Here is a 25,110-nt window from a genome sequence, read left to right on the forward strand (position 1 = left end):
CTGATTGAATGTTCCTCGTAAAAATAGCTCCAATCCTTCCCAAACCCCACCAAGCTATGAATACCTGCGTTATTCTGGTTTCGCCACAAAAGGAAATTAATGACAGCTCTCTGTCTGGAACGTACCTCCTTTACAGACGCCATTTTGAATGCTATGTATAGCGGCGCCACTTATCAGAACTTCATGAAACTATAGCGGCTGAAGCGGAAATATTCTTCGACGCCCCACAGCAAATGCCGCATTTTTCAACCAAATCGGCTGAGAAAAAAAGTGTTGCATTACTGATTGAATGTTCCTCGTAAAAATAGCTCCAATCCTTCCCAAACCCCACCAAGCTATGAATACCTGCGTTACTCTGGTTTCGCCACAAAAGGAAATTAATGACAGCTCTCTGTCTGGAACGTACCTGCTTTACAGACGCCATTTTGAATGCTACGTATAGCGGCGCCACTTATCAGAACTTCATGAAACTATAGCGGCTGAAGCGGAAATATTCTTCGACGCCCCACAGCAAATGCCGCATTTTTCAACCAAATCGGCTGAGAAAAAGAGTGTTGCATTACTGACTGAATGTTCCTCGTAAAAATAGCTCCAATCCTTCCCAAACCCCACCAAGCTATGAATACCTGCGTTACTCTGGTTTCGCCACAAAAGGAAATTAATGACAGCTCTCTGTCTGGAACGTACCTGCTTTACAGACGCCATTTTGAATGCTACGTATAGCGGCGCCACTTATCAGAACTTCATCAAACTATAGCGGCTGAAGCGGAAATATTCTTCGATGCCCCACAGCAAATGCCGCATTTTTCAACCAAATCGGCTGAGAAAAAAAGTGTTGCATTACTGATTGAATGTTCCTCGTAAAAATAGCTCCAATCCTTCCCAAACCCCACCAAGCTATGAATACCTGCGTTACTCTGGTTTCGCCACAAAAGGAAATCAATGACAGCTCTCTGTCTGGAACGTACCTGCTTTACAGACGCCATTTTGAATGCTACGTATAGCGGCGCCACTTATCAGAACTTCATGAAACTATAGCGGCTGAAGCGGGAATATTCTTCGACGCCCCACAGCAAATGCCGCATTTTTCAACCAAATCGGCTGAGAAAAAAAGTGTTGCATTACTGATTGAATGTTCCTCGTAAAAATAGCTCCAATCCTTCCCAAACCCCACCAAGCTATGAATACCTGCGTTACTCTGGTTTCGCCACAAAAGGAAATTAATGACAGCTATCTGTCTGGAACGTACCTGCTTTACAGACGCCATTTTGAATGCTACGTATAGCGGCGCCACTTATCAGAACTACATGAAACTATAGCGGCTGAAGCGGAAATATTCTTCGACGCCCCACAGCAAATGCCGCATTTTTCAACCAAATCGGCTGAGAAAAAAAGTGTTGCATTACTGATTGAATGTTCCTCGTAAAAATAGCTCCAATCCTTCCCAAACCCCACCAAGCTATGAATACCTGCGTTACTCTGGTTTCGCCACAAAAGGAAATTAATGACAGCTCTCTGTCTGGAACGTACCTCCTTTACAGACGCCATTTTGAATGCTACGTATAGCGGCGCCACTTATCAGAACTTCATGAAACTATAGCGGCTGAAGCGGGAATATTCTTCGACGCCCCACAGCAAATGCCGCATTTTTCAACCAAATCGGCTGAGAAAAAAAGTGTTGCATTACTGATTGAATGTTCCTCGTAAAAATAGCTCCAATCCTTCCCAAACCCCACCAAGCTATGAATACCTGCGTTACTCTGGTTTCGCCACAAAAGGAAATCAATGACAGCTCTCTGTCTGGAACGTACCTGCTTTACAGACGCCATTTTGAATGCTACGTATAGCGGCGCCACTTATCAGAACTTCATGAAACTATAGCGGCTGAAGCGTAAATATTCTTCGACGCCCCACAGCAAATGCCGCATTTTTCAACCAAATCGGCTGAGAAAAAAAGTGTTGCATTACTGATTGAATGTTCCTCGTAAAAATAGCTCCAATCCTTCCCAAACCCCACCAAGCTATGAATACCTGCGTTACTCTGGTTTCGCCACAAAAGGAAATTAATGACAGCTCTCTGTCTGGAACGTACCTCCTTTACAGACGCCATTTTGAATGCTACGTATAGCGGCGCCACTTATCAGAACTTCATGAAACTATAGCGGCTGAAGCGGGAATATTCTTCGACGCCCCACAGCAAATGCCGCATTTTTCAACCAAATCGGCTGAGAAAAAAAGTGTTGCATTACTGATTGAATGTTCCTCGTAAAAATAGCTCCAATCCTTCCCAAACCCCACCAAGCTATGAATACCTGCGTTACTCTGGTTTCGCCACAAAAGGAAATTAATGACAGCTCTCTGTCTGGAACGTACCTGCTTTACAGACGCCATTTTGAATGCTACGTATAGCGGCGCCACTTATCAGAACTTCATGAAACTATAGCGGCTGAAGCGGAAATATTCTTCGACGCCCCACAGCAAATGCCGCATTTTTCAACCAAATCGGCTGAGAAAAAAAGTGTTGCATTACTGATTGAATGTTCCTCGTAAAAATAGCTCCAATCCTTCCCAAACCCCACCAAGCTATGAATACCTGCGTTACTCTGGTTTCGCCACAAAAGGAAATTAATGACAGCTCTCTATCTGGAACGTACCTGCTTTACAGACGCCATTTTGAATGCTACGTATAGCGGCGCCACTTATCAGAACTTCATGAAACTATAGCGGCTGAAGCGGAAATATTCTTCGACGCCCCACAGCAAATGCCGCATTTTTCAACCAAATCGGCTGAGAAAAAAAGTGTTGCATTACTGATTGAATGTTCCTCGTAAAAATAGCTCCAATCCTTCCCAAACCCCACCAAGCTATGAATACCTGCGTTACTCTGGTTTCGCCACAAAAGGAAATTAATGACAGCTCTCTGTCTGGAACGTACCTCCTTTACAGACGCCATTTTGAATGCTACGTATAGCGGCGCCACTTATCAGAACTTCATGAAACTATAGCGGCTGAAGCGGGAATATTCTTCGACGCCCCACAGCAAATGCCGCATTTTTCAACCAAATCGGCTGAGAAAAAAAGTGTTGCATTACTGATTGAATGTTCCTCGTAAAAATAGCTCCAATCCTTCCCAAACCCCACCAAGCTATGAATACCTGCGTTACTCTGGTTTCGCCACAAAAGGAAATTAATGACAGCTCTCTGTCTGGAACGTACCTCCTTTACAGACGCCATTTTGAATGCTACGTATAGCGGCGCCACTTATCAGAACTTCATGAAACTATAGCGGCTGAAGCGGAAATATTCTTCGACGCCCCACAGCAAATGCCGCATTTTTCAACCAAATCGGCTGAGAAAAAAAGTGTTGCATTACTGATTGAATGTTCCTCGTAAAAATAGCTCCAATCCTTCCCAAACCCCACCAAGCTATGAATACCTGCGTTACTCTGGTTTCGCCACAAAAGGAAATTAATGACAGCTCTCTGTCTGGAACGTACCTGCTTTACAGACGCCATTTTGAATGCTACGTATAGCGGCGCCACTTATCAGAACTTCATGAAACTATAGCGGCTGAAGCGGAAATATTCTTCGACGCCCCACAGCAAATGCCGCATTTTTCAACCAAATCGGCTGAGAAAAAAAGTGTTGCATTACTGATTGAATGTTCCTCGTAAAAATAGCTCCAATCCTTCCCAAACCCCACCAAGCTATGAATACCTGCGTTACTCTGGTTTCGCCACAAAAGGAAATTAATGACAGCTCTCTGTCTGGAACGTACCTCCTTTACAGACGCCATTTTGAATGCTACGTATAGCGGCGCCACTTATCAGAACTTCATGAAACTATAGCGGCTGAAGCGGGAATATTCTTCGACGTCCCACAGCAAATGCCGCATTTTTCAACCAAATCGGCTGAGAAAAAAAGTGTTGCATTACTGACTGAATGTTCCTCGTAAAAATAGCTCTAATCCTTCACAAACCCCACCAAGCTTATTGGGAGCTTTCGTAGGTTTTAACGAAAATGACGGAAGTGGAAATCTCTCAGATATTCCCAATTCGGCCCTTCCGTGCCTAACTTTCAGTTCACCGGATATTTGGAAAAAAATAACCGGGTTCTACCGTGGCTCGAATATCGGGCACCCCACTCTGCCCACTGGAGTAGAGAGTGAACCTGTTTTGTTAAAATTAATAAATAATTAAATGAAAAACACACTGTTCTCATTCTTCATATTGCTAGACATTCTTTGTGACGAAGGTGGTTGATAGAAACAGATATCTCTATCAATACCACCAGTCTGCATAAACGTTTAACTGAGTTCACACCAATTGAGCATGCAGACTTGGTTAGAGAGAAAAATTCTCCAGAACGACATTAAAGATGATGTAGAGATTCTTATTAAATGGTTGTGTGATTTGCAACGCTGTGGTCAGAAGATGGCGTGTAAGGTACAGTAGCTGGGAGAAAAACATTGTCACTGGGATACAAATACTTATTTCCCAAGCTTTTCTGACTTACTCCTTCGCATTGTCACTGTGTTATATCATCTGCGGAAGAGCTTCGTTTGTAATATAGTATTCGCAGCTATTCATTAAAAGAATGAAATTAAGAAAAATGTTTGCGTATAATTGCTCCAGATATCTTTCAGTTTCAGTAAATACATTTCGTAAGCATTGTCCTTTTGTAAATATTTCCGAAAGGAACAATTTCATACTTTTATGTTAACAGACGACCAACAAAACATAAACTGAACACAGTCTATTGATATACGACTATAAAATTCGTCCTTTTGTAACGCTTTGATACAAACAACGAAACGCATTCGATTCTAATGAAAGAAAAGCCGTGAAAGCAGAGAGTCTTTATTCTTTCCTTTGTCGAATCGGAAGTGTTTTAAGCCGCTCATAAATCACTCATCGTCATAGTATCGTGTTAGTCTATGGGTATATCGGCACTTAACAAACGCCGGTCTGTGTGGCCGAGCGGTTCTGGGCGCTTCAGTCTGGAACCGCGCGACCGCTACGGTTGCAGGTTCGAATCCTGCCTCGGGCATGGATGTTGTGTGATGCCCTTAGGTTAGTTAGGTTTAAGTAGTTCTAAGTTCTAGGGGACTGATGACCACAGCTGTTAAGTCCCATAGTGCTCAAAGCCATTTGAACCATTTGAACTTAACAAACACAATACGCAACATGGTATATGTCTAATAGATATCTTATAATCTTCGAGAAAGTAAGAAATATGTGGATTATTTCTTTAAATACTCGAAATTGATCTACCAAGCTGTTTTGTGATACCAGTGGGACCGTCTTTTGTTATTTCTGGAACCAGTTGAGCTAACCATGTCCGAAGACTCGTTAACATTGTGACGGTGCCGTTGCAGAAACGTCACTAGTGCTTCTATGCAGTTTCTTTACTGTCCACGAGCCTACTTCCTCCATACCTATTTGGTAGCAAAAGGGGGCACGTATTTCGTGATAATTTCGTGCAAGGATGTTGGGGCATATTGGGGACGTAGCTGGTGGTGATTATTTTATTTACTTATTGTCCACATAGGCTCAAACAAGAAGCAAACCGCTCCAAGTCACTGACAAAAATGACTGGACTTCTCTCAGAGTCCGAAATATGGCGACTTGGTGTCCGTGTATGTCCTCTGGCCATGCTGTGTTGCTGTCACCAATGAAGATTACTGGCAACGTTAGATACACACACTGACCACCATGTAATCAGACCATTTTCCAACTGTCGCAAGGGCTCCTTTCTGTACTGAAAACCTTAAAAGAAACTCGCATACGGGCTAAATTATAATCGTCATATCTAAAGCTTGGAAATAACTATCAGTTAGGTAGCGTTCGATCAAATTCTGCACAGTGTAGCACCGTCCATTTCGAACATTTTCTTCGGTCAGTTGTTAATTGCGCAAATATATTTCACAAAATTCGTAGCACAATTCGTAGTACTGCCGATTTCGGTTACAGACCCTTATCCGGTACATATATCTTCTTCGTAACTGTAGCATGAGTCACAAATGTAACTAAAATCACAGAAATAAAATGTAAATGGCAAGAGCAATACATTGTGGTAGTAACGAATCTCGAACAAAAACACCTTACGTACCGTGCGGCTCTCCCCGTCGGAGGTTCGAGTCCTCACTCGGGCGTGGGTGTGTGTGTTGTCCGTAGCGTAAGTTAGTTTAAGTTAGATTAAGTAGTGTGTAGGCTTGGGGACCGATGACCTCAGCAGTTTGGTCCCATAAGACCTTACCACAAATTTCCAATTTTCCACCTTACGTATTACGACATTGGAGAGACAGAATGTAGCTATTGACACATTCACTGACAAAAAGACGGCAGTCAGGTTCAAGTTAAATAATAGCACTATACTCTATTAGAAATCGAGAATAAGAGTTGCAACATATTGATGATTTATAAGAAGGTCGACAGGAAACAAATGAGACAGGGTACCCGTACAGTCGGTACGTTAGTACCCTGACATGTGTGTACTGATTCCTTATGGCTTTATTGATAAGTACTGTCTTACCTTCATATAATTCTATTTTAACATTATTTCTGCAGTAATGAATTATGATCGATTTGTATCTGTTGATTAATATTATACAATGATGTATTTATCATCGTCATAGCATTTGACTACATGTTACTTTTAGCAGATTGACATAAGCTATACCTGAGGATAATATTCTGCATTCGGATAATATTCTGCATTTAATTTCAGCTTGTGAATTTTCTGTAATTTTTACATGTCTGCTGCTATTCTTTTTGTACTCTACTGGTATGACCACTAATAGACATGCATTGTTCCGATATCTTTATTTTTGTTCCACGTCCCTCGTATTTAAGACATCGCGATGTGTCACGATGGATTCATCTAAGTTGACAACAGAAAATATTACTTCTCTTCATCAATAAAATTTTATTAGATTCTTCCCATAGTTATATTGGTGTGGAATACATACGTGCTGACATGTTAATCTGTTGTTTTAAGCCGCTTAGGATTAGCCGAGCGGTCTAAGGCGCTGCAGTCATGGACTGTGCGGCTGGTCCCGGTGGAGTTTCGAGTCCTCCCTCGGGCATGGGTGTGTGTGTTTGTCCTTAGGATAATTTAGGTTAAGTAGTGTGTAAGCTTAGGGACTGATGACCTTAGCAGTTAAGTCCCATAAGATTTCACACACATCTGAACATCTGTTGTTTTAATTGTGAGTTACAATTCTCCGCCCTGGATACAGCTCTTAATGCTATTGATATTCGAACACTGATGGTTTATTATAAGAATTTGTTCTTACTATACACTGACGCGCCAAAGAAACTGGTATAGGCATGCGTATTAAAATACAGAGATATGTAAATAGACAGAATATGCCGCTACGTTCGACAATGCCTATATAAGACAACAAGCGGCAGGCGCAGTTGTTAGACCGGTTACTGCTGTTGCAAAGGCAGGTTATCAAGATTTAAGTGAGTTTGAACGTGGTGATATTGTCGGCGCACGAGTGATGGGACACAGCATCTCCGAGGTAGCGATGAAGTGGCGATTTTCCCGTACGACCATTTCACGAATGTAGCGTGAATATCAGGAATCCGGTGAAACATCAAATCTCCGACATCGCTGCTACCGGAAAAAGATCCTGCAAGAACGGGACCAACAGCGATTGAAGAGAATCGTTCAGCGTTACAGAAGTGCGACTCTTACGCAATGCTGGGCCATCAACAAGTTTCAGCGTGCGAACCATTCAACGAAACATCATCGATATGGGCTTTCGGAGCCGAAGGCCGACTCGTATACACTTGACTGGAGGCCACGCCTCGTCTGGGCCCGTCAACACCGACATTGGACAGTTGATGACTGGAAACATGTTGCCTGGCCGGACGAGTCTCGTATGAAATTGTATCTAGCGGATGGACGTGTAGACAACGTCTTGAGTCCATGGACCCTACATGACAGCAGGGGACTGTTGAAGTTGGTGGAGGCTCTGTAATGGTGTGGGGCATGTGCAGTTGGAGTGATATGGGACCCCTGATACGTCCAGATACGACTCTGACAGGTGACACGCACGTAAGCATCCTGTCTGATCACCTGCATCCGTTCACGTCCATTGTTCATTCCTATGGACTTGGGAAATTCCAGCAGGACAATGCGAGACTGCACATGTCCAGAATTGCCACATAGTGACTCGACCAAGACTCTTCCGAGTTGAAACACTTGCGGTGGCCGCCAAACTCCCCATACATGAACATTATTGAGCATATTTGGGATGCCTTGCAACGTGCTATTCAGATGAGATCTCCACCCCCTCGCACTCTTACGGATTTATGGACAGTCCTACAGGTTTCATGGTGTCAATTCCCTCCAGCACTACTTCAGACATTAGTCGAGTCCATGCCCCGTGGAGCTGCGGCACTTCTGCGTGCTCACGAGAGTGCTACACAATATTAGACAGATCTACTAGTTTCTTTGTGGCAACGGCCTTGCCGCAGTGGCTACACCGGTTCCCGTGAGATCACCGAAGTTAAGCGCTGTCGGGCGTGGCCGGCGCTTGGATGGGTCACCATCCCGCCGCCACGTGCTGTTGCCATTTTTCGGGGTGCACTCAGCCTCGTGATGCCAATTGAGGAGCTACTCGACCGATTAGTAGCGGCTTCGGTCAAAGAATACCGTCCTAACGGTCGGGAGTGCGGTGTGCTGACCACACGCCCCTCCTTATCCGCATCCTCCTCGGAAGATGACACGGCGGCCGGACGGTCCCGGAAGGGCCACTTGTGGCCTAAAGACGGAGCTTTTTTTTTTTTTACTAGTTTCTTTGGCTCTTGTGTGACTTACCATTTTTACCAAATTTTAGATTTGTCCAGCGCTATGGTGATTGACTTGTCCATCACTATGGTGAAACTGTTTTGTATTGCACCGGCCTAGTTAGTATCGATTTCTGAGTCCACTGATTTCTCTTTTTATTCGTTGTGCTTTGCTCACTGTACTAAGCAGTTGACCTGTTTGTACGTCACCCATACATACACGGCTCATATTGTCGGTTTCTAATAGCAAGTAAAGCAATTTTTCAATTTGTACCGGATTGACGTATTTTTGTCGATGAATGTGTCAACAGCTGCATTCCTCTGTTTCCATTTTCGTAATATGTAAGGTGTTTTTGGTCGAGTTTCGGAAGCGCTGCAGCGTATTGCTCTTGTGAGTAACATTTTATTTTTATGCTTGTAGTTACATTTGTGACTCATGCTCCAGTTACTATGGTACAGGTAACCGAAACCAATAGTACAATAAAAGAACCAACCAGAGCTTTGTGTTATGATTTTTGTGAAACATTGTCCGTTTCCTCCAGCTTACTTTCTGGATGGAACTAGTACGTTGGCGTAACGTCGGTAGCTCCAGCGGTGTGTGTTCCGCAGGCTGGACGAGCGGCTGATCCGCGCCAGCCGGTACCGCGCGGGCGGCGGCGGCGGGGCGGGCTCTGGAGGCTCCAGCGCGGACAGGGAGAGGGAGCGCTCGCCGCAGTCGCAGCAGTCGCAGCCTCTGCCCCAGCAGTCACAGTCGCAGCCGCAGCAGCAGCAGCACGCCAGGTCAGAGGACGGCGGCTCGTCCGGGCACGCCAGCCCGCTGCCCGCCAAGAGCGTCTCCACGTGCGACCTCAAGGTGCGCGCCTCCGTGCACAGCAGCGCCGGCACCGCCAGCTCGGCGCCGCTCGACCACCCCGTCAAGTCCGCCTCGACAGAGCAGGTGAGCAGCGGGTGTAACGTACCGTCCTGTGGCTATTGTGTACACCGGTGTAGGTCCGCACTACGTAACTGCGCATGTGGTGTTACTGGGGAGGGGACAATGGTAGTGGTGGGGTCCCCGTTGCGAGCTGTCATCGCGAGAGAGTGGCCAACCGGACGATACGGCGGCCATTTTTCTGCCAAACTGCGGGCGGGACTTTTGAATGGCCAGTAGTGGAGTACACACTCACCGAATCAAAAGCACAAGAAAATATGGCGAAATCATTCGTTAAATGCCTTTCTTTACAGCTATAATATACTCATAGTAGCCTACTACGTACAGCACAGGAAAATTTGATTCAGTGGCTGTGAAAATTATTCGTTACCTGCATTTATCTCCTTTTCGTTTACTAGACATATTGCAATGAAAGTAACGTAAATAAAAAAAATATAGTGTATAGCATTTGTTTTGTATCGCAAGTGCATAACGCTAAAGATTTAACGTACCTGTATTACGTCAGATGAATGAAAGTCGTAAGCAGTTGTTTACTTGTACTTCTTGTCACGTCTTCAAACTTTTTGGATGTCACAAGTAAACAACTGCTTACGACTTTCTTTCATATATGTACACTCCTGGAAATGGAAAAAAGAACACATTGACACCGGTGTGTCAGACCCACCATACTTGCTCCGGACACTGCGAGAGGGCTGTACAAGCAATGATCACACGCACGGCACAGAGCACACACCAGGAACCGCGGTGTTGGCCGTCGAATGGCGCTAGCTGCGCAGCATTTGTGCACCGCCGCCGTCAGTGTCAGCCAGTTTGCCGTGGCATACGGAGCTCCATCGCAGTCTTTAACACTGGTAGCATGCCGCGACAGCGTGGACGTGAACCGTATGTGCAGTTGACGGACTTTGAGCGAGGGCGTATAGTGGGCATGCGGGAGGCCGGGTGGACGTACCGCCGAATTGCTCAACACGTGGGGCGTGAGGTCTCCACAGTACATCGATGTTGTCGCCAGTGGTCGGCGGAAGGTGCACGTGCCCGTCGACCTGGGCCCGGACCGCAGCGACGCACGGATGCACGCCAAGACCGTAGGATCCTACGCAGTGCCGTAGGGGACCGCACCGCCACTTCCCAGCAAATTAGGGACACTGTTGCTCCTGGGGTATCGGCGAGGACCATTCGCAACCGTCTCCATGAAGCTGGGCTACGGTCCCGCACACCGTTAGGCCGTCTTCCGCTCACGCCCCAACATCGTGCAGCCCGCCTCCAGTGGCGTCGCGACAGGCGTGAACGGAGGGACGAATGGAGACGTGTCGTCTTCAGCGATGAGAGTCGCTTCTGCCTTGGTGCCAATGATGGTCGTATGCGTGTTTGGCGCCGTGCAGGTGAGCGCCACAATCAGGAATGCACGTCCGCATGTATCCCGTGCCACCCAACGTGTTCTAGAAGGTGTAAGTCAACTACCCTGGCCAGCAAGATCTCCGGATCTGTCCCCCATTGAGCATGTTTGGGACTGGATGAAGCGTCGTCTCACGCGGTCTGCACGTCCAGCACGAACGCTGGTCCAACTGAGGCGCCAGGTGGAAATGGCATGGCAAGCCCTTCCACAGGACTACATCCAGCATCTCTACGATCGTGTCCATGGGAGAATAGCAGCCTGCATTGCTGCGAAAGGTGGATATACACTGTACTAGTGGCGACATTGTGCATGCTCTGTTGCCTGTGTCTATGTGCCTGTGGTTCTGTCAGTGTGATCATGTGATGTATCTGACCCCAGGAATGTGTCAATAAAGTTTCCCCTTCCTGGGACAATGAATTCACGGTGTTCTTATTTCAATTTCCAGGAGTGTATTTGGAAAATCAAGTGAAACATAGCGTTCAACATCTCCGGGTTCTGGCAGCTCAATAGAATTTAAGCACCAATGAGCTGTCTTCAGCTAGTTATGGCAAGCCTCAAGGATCTCGTGGACTTTCTTCATCGTCGATTAGAGACTCCTATAAAGACTAGAGACGATGATAGCGTCACGTCTATTGAGGGTGATTAAATTTTTTGTCCGAGTGCTTGTGTTGCGAACGTTTCCTCAGCAGGCAACACAATTGTACAAAGTTTTTCGAACGATGACATTTTCGCCAACGTCTGCAGTAACTGCTTATTTTCCGCTGTTGGAAAATTTCGGCTACTACGTCACTGTTAAATGGCAACATTGGAAGACGAAACGTTTGGTTCAGAAACGTGCCTTAGATCTCTGCGTAATACTTGTAACAGAAAACAACAAAGATGCGTTTGAGCTGTATATATATCAAAGTCTCACGTGACTACGTGTCGTAAGTTTTATGTCTGTCAGCCTGCTGGTGGCTCGACAGGTGGTAGCTTCTCCTCAATCACGGCAACTGCTGTTTGACGATGTATAAACGATGGAGGAAATGTTGTCATTTTATAGTTATGACCTACGGGGTGGTTATAATTAAATTTCCCGTATTTAACGCGTTATAACACGGAAAATAATTACCGTAAGAGGACCACATTTTGTAGCATTAATGTCAAGGACATGGGGAAGAGAAATAAAGCAGAATCAATTGAATTGAAACACTTTTAGTGTGCTGCCACAATACATCATACCATGACATAGTAGTACCACTACCGCTACAAAAATGGCTCAATATGGCGCCCGTCAGTGTCCAGAAGAGTCTTAAAGCGCAGGATTGCATTTTGCACGACAGAACGAAGCATGTCCGTAGGTATTCTGACTACCTCTCTTGATATTCTGCGCTTCAGATCATCAGATGTGTAAATGTTCCCCTGGTAAACTCTGTCCTTCAGGTAGTACCACAGCCAGCCTGTGTGACCGTGCGGTTGTAGGCACTTCAGTCTGGAACCGCGTGACCGCTACGGTCGCAGGTTCGAATCCTGCCTCGGGCATGGATGTGTGTGATGTCCTTAGGTTAGTTAGGTTTAAGTAGTTCTAAGTTCTAGGGGACTGATGACCACAGATGTTAAGTCCCATAGTGCTCAGAGCCATTTCAACCATTTTTGTAGTACCACAACCAGAAATCACAGGGAGTGAGATCAGGTGATCGTGCCGGCCAAGCACTTGGAAAAGATCGGCCGATAATTCGATCTTTTCCAAATGTGTTTCGGAGGAGCAAGTGAACTTCACGAGCGGTGTGCGGTAGGGCCCCATCTTGCATGAAAAATCTTGAGTTAAATGCGTCTCTCTCCTGTAAGGCGGTATGACACGCAGGCGATGCATATTGCAGTAACGCTGGCCAGTCACACTTCACGTCTTTGGTCCTTGAGTGCCTTTTCAAAAAATAATGGGCCAATGATGAACGTAGGTCACCGTACGGTGACACGTTGATGGTTCAAATGGCTCTGAGCACTATGGGACTCAACTGCTGAAGTCATTAGTCCCCTAGAACTTAGAACTAGTTAAACCTAACTAACCTAAGGACATCACAAACATCCATGCCCGAGGCAGGATTCGAACCTGCGACCGTAGCGGTCTTGCGGTTCCAGACTGCAGCGCCTTTAACCGCACGGCCACTTCGGCCGGCCGGTGACACGTTGACCATACATAGAAACTTCATGGACAGTGACAGGAGGTGAAGATTCCCACACTTGGCAATTCTGTATGTTCATCTCACCCGTCAGAAAAAACTGAACTTCGTCGATCCATAGGATGGTGCAGTGCCAGCTGTCGTCAACTTGAATCCTTGCGAGGAGAGCGAAGTCAACATCTCGTTGTGCATCCTGTGGTGCAAGCTGCTGTACGATATGGATCTTGTATGGATACAATTTGAGGATGGTTCGAAGCACCTTAAGTACAGTGGACCACCAGATTTTGAAATGCCGTGAAAGCACGCGCACTGGCTGTTGATCGGGAATAACGCGGAGCCTTGTCTGCCATAGCAATAGCGATTTCATAAACCACCTGTGGTGCAACGGTCACCGGCCTCTTCCCGGAGCGATGCCCAGTTCTTCAGTTGATTCGAACTTTTTCGTCATGCTCCTCAGACTCTTCCGTAATCCTTTCAGCCGACGATATTCTTGAAGTGCAGCTGCAGCATTACTGTTATTTTGATAATAGAGCTTCACCAATAATGCCCTGGTCCTTCTATTCAAGCTCATGTGGACACATTAACAAGTATACTGCGATTGGTCAGGTGTGTGAGGCTATGAATCACGATGACTTATCACAGTACCTGGTGGCCAGAGTTGGAATTGGACTGTGGTGCTGTGACGCATGGACTCAGAGTATATCAAAGAAAAGCATCGGTTAACTGTTCTCGTACACGCGCTGGCTAAGATACCAAACTTCTACACTAATGGAGAAAATGCAGATATGAATTCTGGGACTATAGTGCTTGTGGTGTACGTACTGTAAGACCTTCAGTACACACACCATCAAATTATTTGACTTGTCGCTCTAACGAAGTAGGCGAGTGTCAGCAATATGTCTCGTGGTCTTATCGTGGCGTGTTTATCTTCTTCCGTTAGGTCAGACGATAGAAATGCCACTTGCACTCTTAGAGTGGGAGATTGACAGTGACCAACTTTAAACAGAACTTGATTAATTTTCACACACATTTATTAAAATAATAACAAGCATAAAAATTACTTAACTTGGTTCTGGATGCTATTTACGATTGACAATGTGAAGTTCCTTTGGTATTGACACGTTAATCTTAGTCTCACATATATCTCTGATACTTGACAAAAGTGTCTATACATTTATCTTCATGGCTATGTACAGGAATATGATCATCTTATTAGGCGCAGACTGAAACTTGACTATAGACTGGTACAGACAAATGTAGACTGGTACAGCCTAGTACAGACTAATGCAGACTGGCACAGACTGGTGCAGACAAATGGAGACTGACTAATCGGAGGTCTGTACACTCGTTATAATACCTCGCGCGTTCAGGTATCACTGCGCGAGTGTGATCTGCGAGGAGAAAAGGTTCTACGTTAGCAGCAATCTCATTGGCTGCGTTACATATTAATACGCGGATCGGCGAAAGCAGAATTTGGTCCGTCTCTATGGCAGCGCCATCTCGTAGTGCGGAGAAGGACGAGCGCTGCGCCTGCGCTGTTGTGCTTAGCGGGGCGAGCTCTAGTGGGAAAGTTGTGTACGCGCTGACTACGCGGAACTATGTACACAACAGTGGTTCTGCTGCTGTCGAAGAATATCGTCGGCACTTTCCGGCACATCGAATTCCTGATCATAGAGTGTTTACCAGTGTTTTGAGTTCACCGCGTAAGAGAGGTACTATTCCAAGTTCCCATTTCTCTTCTGAAGGGGTGGCTCAACAACTTGAGCAGCAACAGTCTCACATTGTTGACATGGTGGAGCGTATTCCTACTGTACGTTAAGTGTGTCCTGTGTCGGAAACCATTCTGAACAAGCCATATGAAGTTTTTAGTTACAAATGATCGTGCGCGTGATGGGCCTTAAGCCGTCGGCACACGGACCGTGCTGTCGAACGTTAACGTTGAGCGTGCCAAGTTCAACGTGCTGCTGAACGCTCAGGAATGATGCGACTTGTGCATACGGTACGTGGGCCCGAACGTGGTATACGCGATCGCAACGCACTCCAGCGCCAGTTGTGGGATGTTTCTAGTTCGTAAATCACACTGTTTACTCAAAAGGCTGCATAAAATTCCCACGTTAGCTCTGTTAAAAGGCACATTTCCTCCATTGGTCATATCTTAGTCACGTTGTTTTATATGTAATATACAGATATAAAAACTTCTATATCGATGTACATGTTTTAAGACAAAAAGGAAAGTACCATGTCAAATCAATGACACAGGCTTATAATACAAGCTCCATTACAAACAGTGGGACACAAATTTGCTATAGTTCTCCACATAAGATAAACACTATTTTATCTTCCCCACATTTTAGTAAAACCCTAAAGTCATTCTTACTTGATCACTGTTTCTACCGAGTAGCTGAAACTTTAGAACATGTTAATCACGAAACTCAAAAGAAAAAGGAACAAAATATATTTATACAAGTAGCGCAAGCTGTCCTGTAGATTAAGCCAATCGAACAAACTCACTCCTCAGAAAAAGGTGAACTTATATTTACATAACATCAAAAATTATAGTATATACTTACATTAAACTAACAATAAAGCATCACAACCTATTATATACGCGAATATTATGAAAAAAAAATATTTAGACTTCGCGAGATGCGAACCATCTTCAGATCATATAGCTAATCTTGATTTTTTTTTTATTTGGCAGGTAAGCACATTACCTTTTTAATAAATTTTTATTGAACAAAGGGAGAGTACATATATATACACAAAGCAACAGTTCTTCAAGGTACCAGCTATACATAAGCAAATGAGTGTTAGGTAAACAAATTATTAGAATAACATTAAATACAACAAAATATAACATATCCTGTTTTGAAACTTCCTGGCAGATTAAAACTGTGTGCCCGACCGAGACTCGAACTCGGGACCTTTGCCTTATTTAATTATAACAAATTGTACCAACAACAATGTGTTTTTCGTGGATCCTCAGTGTGTCACTACTTTCAAATGATATACTCTCATAATCCGCAAGATACAATAATTCTTTTGCCACGAATATGGTGTCTCTCATTATTTTATTGCAACGAATCACGCAGTTAACAACAGGTTTTCGAATGATTCTCAGTTTGCTGATGCTCAGAAGTGACATATATACGTGCAGGCTTGAACTGAATGCCAATATGGCGCCTCACAGCTCAATGCTGAAGGGAGATGGCATGCACGTGATGTAGGTGGCGTTGTCGCATCTGATTGGTCAACGCTCAGACGCACGCTCAGGATATCTGACATGCCAGATATTGCTCTGCAAGTTCGGAAAGACTCCCGAACGTGCTGTTCCACGCTATGACATCAGAAACTCGGCACGCTCAACGCTCAACGTTCGGATGCACGGTCCGTGTGCCGACGGCTTTAGTAATGAACGCTGCTCCTGGTACACCCAGTATTGTGAACGGGCCCTGTAGTAGATGGTTGGGGAATCCACAAGTCAACAATTGCCGACTGTGGTGTGTGCCTGTGGCAGAGCTCGGGCCTGGCGGCGTCGGAGGTGGCGGCGGCGCTGCTGGGGGTGTCGGCGTCGTCGCTCAACTGCCGGTCGGCGGCGGCGGCGGCAGCGGCGGCGGCGGCGGCGGCGCACGCGCACCAGCGGCGCGACCTGAGCGCCAACTACAACCACTACCGCTGCCTGTCGCCCAGCGAGCAGCACCTGAACGTGCCGGCGGGCCGCTCTGCGGGGGCGGGGTCGCGCTTCCTGCGGCGCCAGTTCAGCCTGGACCGCGGCGACGAGCCCGCGGCGCACGCCGCCCACCACGAGCAGCGCGCCGCCTCCACCGGCCGCCTCTGCAAGCAGAACAGCGCCGGCGCCGCCCCCGACCTCGAGCGCATCGAGGAGATCCCGCTGGGCGCCGCCAGGCACCACTCGCGCCTGCCCGCCTTCGCCTCCATCTCCGTCTCCGCGGAGTCCCTCAACTGAGCCGCCGCCTCCTCCTCCCACACGACATACTTGGCACCAGAGTGGAGCTGCGATCTCACGGGGTGCGGATACGAAAGCGTCCCGAGCCTCCGTACTAGCTCTCGGGCATTTTCGGGTGCGATGCCCACCAGCCGGTGGTCGAGGGTAGTTCCCACTTGCTGAAGTATCTACGAAGGCGTTATTCGATTGAATGTGGAATGCCGACCGTGAACGATTCCTCGCATTTCTTTATTTACTCATTTATTTATTACACTGTCAGCTGTCACACATCATTTAAATATAGGCTGCACTCATTCGTACTCAAGTTGTTATTTTCAACACTCGAATATTCTTCGTTGTGCGTTTGCAACTAATGATACAGAATGCGCTATTGAAGCTAACAACATAGCACTTCCCTTCACCATAACTTTTTATGCTGTTAATGAAGACCAGCTACTACCATACCTAACAAGATCTACCACAACTATTGTTGCAGAACTTTTTTTCCTCCTGTCTGTAACTAGTACACACTCTAACTGAAATAGATTAGGAACAAAAAAAGAAGGAAGGAAGCTTACTACAATGCCACGTAGCAAACGGATTTTTGTAATTTTTTTTATAATTGTGGTACGTGAAGTTCAGAAGTCAAATATCAATCACCAAAAGCAGACCGATTCAGCTCTCGCAGATCCTCGGCAAAATCGAGTTTGAAGTTTTCCTCTAGTTTTTAATACGCTTAAGTAAGGCAACTTTTTCGACGTGCAGTGTGGCTCTGTGGCACAGCACATTGTTTGCCTGGCTTGCGAGTCGGCAGGGTTGGATTCTTCTTGGATTCAGTTTTTTAAGCTAAAGTACATCCTCGACGAGCATTTCCGTGAAGTTTAACGTACATAAATATGAAATAAAAATTTGCAATTTCCTAAAAATTTAATCAATCTTCATTAACAATCTTTCATAAAATATTGGTAATCAACAATTCATATTCGCTATGAAAAATGGATTTTTGTGTGCTTATTTATTTATAAATAAGAAGACGTCCATTTCTGATTAAATTGACAGATATGTGTTAATCAGCTTATACTTCATAGATTTTTTATTTAAATGACGTAAGTTTCGAACTGAACAGAAAAAACGAAAAACTAATGACCGAAACGAGACTCGATCCGGCGATTACAACTTTCGAGCGCAATCGATATTTTTCCCCACCTTTGTGTTTTACGCTACACGCAAAAGCTCGTGGAACATGCACCTTTGTTTAAAAAATCTGAATCGAACGGGAGTCAAACCGAAGCCCCCACACAGTGGGCGAGCAGTCTGCCAAAGAGGCAAGCTGCTTGTCGAAACATTGCCAATACTTAAGCTTATTTAAGATGGTCGGAAAACTCCAAAGTCGATTTTCTCGAGAGTTTTTGCGAGTTGCATCGAAATGCTTTGGGGGAATGGTATTTGGTTGAGCGCCCTGTCGACATCGAGGTCATTAGAGACGGAGCACAAGCATTTGCTTCAAAGGTGGGGAAGCAAATCAGTCGTGCCGTCTTCAAAGGAACCATCCAGCCATTTACCTTAAGCGATTCAAGCAATGTACGGAAATCGTATATGAGGATGACCGGGCGTGGATTTGAGCCGTCGTCGTCCCGTATGCGGGTCCAGTGCGCTAACCATTGCGCCACCTCGCTCGGTGATTATGAACAACGGACGACACTTTTTCTTTCCCCCACCTCTCAGTGGTCTCCATCGCTCCCCGGTCGGTAGGCACACCTTGCGCTATGGACTGCTTTGTGGTTCCATCTGCCTCTTCCGTCGCTTGTTGGCCCCTTAGTTGCAGGAGGCGACTCCACTGTTGCAGTCGTTGCTGCCGGCGACGAGAACAACTACAAGCCGGCCCACATCAACCCGTTCCTAGTTCCATGGGTGGCGAGGCATGGCCCACGGCAGCCCTTCCATTACGGTGTCGTTGTTGTTAGTATCACAGTAGATATGCCGTTAGCTGTTCGTCTGCTGCAACTGATGACCTCAGCTGTCAAATACAGGGCTTGATTGATAGAATGACCGTCTTAGGTTGACGCAGCTCTCCATGCTAGTCTACCCTGTGCAAGGGCCTTCATCTCTGTGTACCTACTGCGACCTACATCCATTTGATCCTGCTCACTATATTTATGCGCAGGACTCATTCTACAGTTTTGACCCCCCACCCCCACCCCAGTTACTTCCAGTATCAAAGGGACTATTCTCTGATGCCTCATGCTGTGTCCTCTCAAGCAGTCCCTTGTTTTAGTCAACTTATGCCATAAATTTATTTTTCCCCTCAATTCAATTCCGGACCTCTTCATTACATATTCGGTCTACCCATCTAATCTTTAGGATTTTCTATGTAGCACCAGATTTAAGAAGCTTCTATTTACATCTTGTCTGAGCCGCTTGTATTCCATGTTTAGTTCCAGCACAAGTATACACTTCAGACAAATACGTTTAGAAAATACTTCCTTACGCTTAAGTTTGTACTGGATATTAACAAATCCTTCTTTTTTCGAAATGCTTTTCGTTCTGTACGTACTCTACATTTTATATCCTCTCTACTTCAGCCATCAAAATTTATTTTCCTGCTCAGATAGCACATACGACTCTCAGTGGCGCATTTCCGAATGTTCTTTTTTCAGCATGTCTGACTTAATTCGACTGTATTCCGTAACACAAAAAATTCAGTTAGTAAATTCATGTCCGATATCTGGTAAGTCGAGCGAGGTGGCGCAGTGGTGGGAACACTGGACTCGCATTCGGGAGGACGTCGGTTCGAAACCGCGTTCGGCCATCCCGATTTAAGTTTTCCGTGAGTCCCTAAATCGTTTCAGGTAAATGCCGGGATGGTCCCTTTGAAAGGCCACGGCCGATTTCCGTCCCCATCCTTCGCTAATCCGATGGGATCGAGGACTTAGGTGTTTGATACCCTCTCCCCCTTCCTCCTCCCACCCCCCAGTAAGCCAACCATCTGCTAAGTTTTCCACATCCTTACTTAAACAATTCGTATTATTGTTTTTTAGTTATCAAATTCGAATGTGTGGGTCGTTCCTGAAGAAACTGACGAATGGTGGGAGCAGGAGACTTTCTGTACGCAAATATCATCAGTGAAGGATCATGACCGCTCTCTATCAGGTATCTTCTTCAACCTTTCACAGTAACTACTCGTCAAGTTTACAATTTTGAAACCAGCTCTTTTGGTCCGAAGCAAGGAATTGCACTGGGAATACCCTTTGCTGCCACCATTCTTACGTCTCCGCATGTTCCATGCTTACACCGTACAACACTGCTTCACTTGCATACAATTTCAGAAGCCGCACCTTTTCACACTCTTATAATTGTATCACCCGACATGTTGTTGACACGGTACGGACAAATTCATGACTGTAAATCAAACAGGTTTGATTTGAGATCTGAGCCCTCACACCTGCGATGACATACGATTTACCACGACGCTTTGTTCACATGGGTCGTGGGTTACTCTAGCATTTTACTCCAAGAGTAAAGCACGAGCACAAGAAAATAGTTTTCACAACTGTTTGCCCTCAATTTCTGTGAAGACTCACGATGAAACCTGTAACAACGATAGGCCGATCTGTTGACAGCGATAAGCCGACCGCGAGTTGCTTTGTTGTCAGAGAACCACTTGCTTTACTTTATTGTATCTTTAGCTGTTATTTCAACTAGCATTCGTCAACAAAGATGTCATTGTGGCGTGGTGCTGGAGTCCCATTAGTGACGTAAAGCTATGTTCTACTCTTCTGAGTTTCAAACAGGGTTTTCTGGAAGTTCCATTTGTCTGAATACAAATGCCGTCCCATTTTGTGGACTTATGTGATGCGAGTATTGCGGATGCGGCAGTCACAATAATTGCTTTTTTTTCAGGTTGACGTTTCACATTAGCACCTTGTTCCCGATATCTTCTGCATGTTACACGATTCTTATTTCTGCACCCAACACTGGCATAATTTCAGTGCTTTTTCGTAGTTTTCATTCTGTTAGAAATCGAACGAGATGCCACAGTGTGTGGTATACTGGACTCGTATTCGAGAGCACCATGTATCAAATACCCGTTAATCCAATCCTACATCGGATTTCCGTGGTTTTCCGTCATCTTTCAATTTAACCCCGGGATGCATCGTTTGGCAAGTACTCAACCGAATTCCTTTCCCATTCTTGCCCGTCCAGAGCTTTTGCCCTGCCTCTAATCACCTCGTAGTCGACGGCATGCGAAACCATAAAGTTACGTCCATCGTTCCTTCCTTCCTATTTGCGTGTTGGTTCTTTTTCTGACAATCGTGATGCACAGCTGGAAAGAAATTTCAGCTTCCTAGATCAGAAATTAGAAATGAAATAGTGCAAACAAAATGCCCTCGCTCTCTGACTATAAATGCACTCCTACGATGATTTTGACCAGATATTTTTCTGACTCTGCTCATCGTAGAGATGTTATGTGATTAGTACAACAAATTCTTTATAAAATTACGTTTAGGAGATTAGAATAGCTGCTTACATCACAAGTCTGTGGTCGCCAACAACTGAATTTGATGAAACTTTTTCTTAACGATGATATAATGACTACTTTATTGCCAATATTACATTATCTCAAAAATTTACAAGTAGTATTGTTTTTTGGACGCTTCAGTCTCTGTCTTCTCATCGCTCCAAGAGACATTCAACTACACATCGTAGGAAAACTTTCCTATGGAAGTCTATGTTCTATATTACGTGACTACAACATCACAAGGATTGCTGCAGCTATTAATGAAACGAAACAAATAATAAATTGTTTGTTCATAATTGCAGCATGTGCCAAAAATAATTACGAAAGAATGAAGCTATGCAAGCATAAAAAGTTGTTTTTCAGTCGCCTACATGTACAGTAGCTGATGGTGGAACACAGTCTACTAAAGTTATGCAACTCGAACTCACCACGTCTATGTAATTTACAGTATTTTCAGATGACAAAACTATCAAAAACGGACATACGAGACGTACATAGCTCTTAAAATCAAGGCGGTACTAGAATACCCAATGCTTATGCGTGCCTTCCATGTGGTATTGTTGGCACTTTGCTCTCTTCTTATTACCCTTGTTCACGTCAATGCAAGATCCAGTTATTGACAGTACGTCAGATGAATCGGTGCCATGGTAGCAATGTGAGCTAACTGAACGAGCTGCAGATGGTAGAACAGAGGAAGAAATCCCGTGCCGCGGTGTGGAACACCATAGTTACTGCGTACTGCTGAATTACTGTTTACTTCGCGTGTTAAGAATGTAAATAGTGTTCAGTTAGAAATATTATCGTTGACGAATAATTGGTGCTAGCAACTGTCAAGGATATGACACATAGAAGATGACTTTTCAGTCAGTACCAACAAAACGGTTCGATAACGCCACTTACGTGTTGAGGAGCACCAGTGATACAGACTAGTCACACAAGGTTATAGAAAGTGACGCTGAACATCTTCACCCATCCGGAGTAAGTGTTCTTTCGAACGTCATTACACGCCAACAATGGAATTCTATAAAAACTGTTCAGATACGCAGAGGTCCCAAAGGTGCATGATTTCCAGTAGTTAAAAGGCGTAAGGCTTTTCCAATGAATGTCACTATCATCGAGGAAGACGTCAACAAATCTCCTCAATAAGTGTGACTTTCTGAGTTACACCACTCCCGTTAAGACAGGTGTCATTACAACAGATTATGCTGAGAGCTTCTAGCTCCACGACGTCAGTTTTATAACATTAAATGAGAAAACTTCATTGTACATCGGCAACATTGCACTTTTCATTCAGAAAATTATTTTGTCGGGACTCGTAGTTTTTCTTATCTTCGCAGTTTTACACAGTTAACGTACCACTTGTGAATTCGAAAAATTTAGGGTATCTCTGACAATAACTGCTTTCCAAATCAAAGTTTCTCTCGGAAGGTATGAGATCGTTTTAGAACGTAATTAGACAACAGTCGTTTGTCTTTTATAATCGGTATTTGTAGTAAAAATAGTATGTAAAAAAAATCTGTAACATGGAAAATGAAAGCGCAAAATAGTTTTTTGAATGAGCGTACGTTGCAATCTTCAAAAAAAAGTATCGATATTTCGACAATGAGTAATAAAAAACGCTTGTAAATATTTTTACACTGAGCTTTTTTATACTGGTATAAGTTAAAGTGGATGGAATATCGGAAGAAGTATATAAGTTTGTAACAGAAATCGGCCTAATTAAGAACGAAACCAGTATTTTTCAGTATTACTCTTGTTGTTGTACTTCATTCTATCCCTAATGAGAAAAGTGTAAACTTAGCAATATATATAGTTAACAATGTATATTATGTGTGATAAAGGACGATATTTTTAAGTGGTAGTGCTCTTACAATATTATCCAATTAAATAGATTAGCTATGTCCGACGATTAAGGCAACGGAAGTTATCACAAACTGAAATCGACACATGCGAATATAATACAGTAAGCTATTTGTATTGATGAGGAATTTGTTGAACTTCTCTTGTAATGTAGACTACGCTAAAAGATTGCGTGTGTCACAAGATATCTGGCATGGACAATGATGATAATCGAAGCAAAAGAATTATACTATGAGGCAAAGGTCCCTTGTCTTGGAAATTACTAAGAGTGCTACTTTTTGTGTACATACAATGGCGAAAAGACCGTACCTGATCCTGTATCTCTGGAGACTGTCAATCACAAATGAATCTTGTGTTTCTACCGCGTGCGAAAGGTAGTCACGCGCAATTCGCAACAGATCCTGTCACTATAGCAATAAACAGGGCCACAGCGATGGCTTCTTGCCTTCAATCTATCAACCTAAACTCTTGTGTGTAATGTTTCTGCACTTCTCAATCTCTACGTGTGGGTGTTTGTGCGTATCTGGATGTATTTGTGTGTGTGTGTGTGTGTGTGTGTGTGAGAGAGAGAGAGAGAGAGAGAGAGAGAGAACGAGAGAACGAGAGAGGGAGGGGGGGGGGATGTGTATATACACGTATATCCATGTATATCTCTTGATTTTTCCAGTTACTTCCCCTACTCGTTCATGTTGGACGGTGTAATGTATCCGAAAGCTGGTAAGCACAGTGTATCCGGAAATGGGCGTCACTCGTGCGGGCTACCCATATGTTCGACTGACCTACAGCCGAATTTGCCATAAACCAAAGAAATAACGAACAAGATCGTTCCGCACAAGATTCTCCCTTTCGTATAAACACCCGTATTTCACGCCTGACGACTCGACGATTTAATGAACCGTACGTGTATGGTGCAACTGACGTTTTCATAGCCAAACAGACATTCAGAGTTGCAAATGAGCCAATTGTGCCTACTACCCATGTACCGCATCCAATAAGGTCTAGAAGTTCCTTCGCTCCTTCGTGTTTCGCAGAACACGGTTTGAAGCAAGCGTTGCCCGGACGCCAGAGATACACCTCTGGTACACGAAACATGTGTTGTATGATTATGAAGGAACCTTCACAGGGCTAAAAGGCTACAAACAAAACCAAGAGCACACATTCGTATATCGATATTTCCAGTCTGATTTATTTTGTTACTTTTCTTGTTGCAATCATTAAGCCTGAACACTGGTCTGATGCTTCTCTGTGCATTAATGAATCTTGTGCGGTTATTTTAATACCCTACACCAATTTGAACCGGCTTACTCTTTTCATTATTTGACCTCCCTCTATAATTTTTTACCCTTACACTTCCCTCCATTGCCAAATTCACTATTAATTGCTATATAAGGTTGTACCCGATCAAAGTAATCTTTATTTTGGGAAGTTCTGGTACGAATTCCTTTTCCCTCCGACTCTATTCAGTACCTCGTCACTACTTATTCGATATATGCGCCTAACT

This window comes from Schistocerca nitens, chromosome 2, assembly GCF_023898315.1.
Source record: "Schistocerca nitens isolate TAMUIC-IGC-003100 chromosome 2, iqSchNite1.1, whole genome shotgun sequence".
Taxonomy (NCBI): domain Eukaryota; kingdom Metazoa; phylum Arthropoda; class Insecta; order Orthoptera; family Acrididae; genus Schistocerca; species Schistocerca nitens.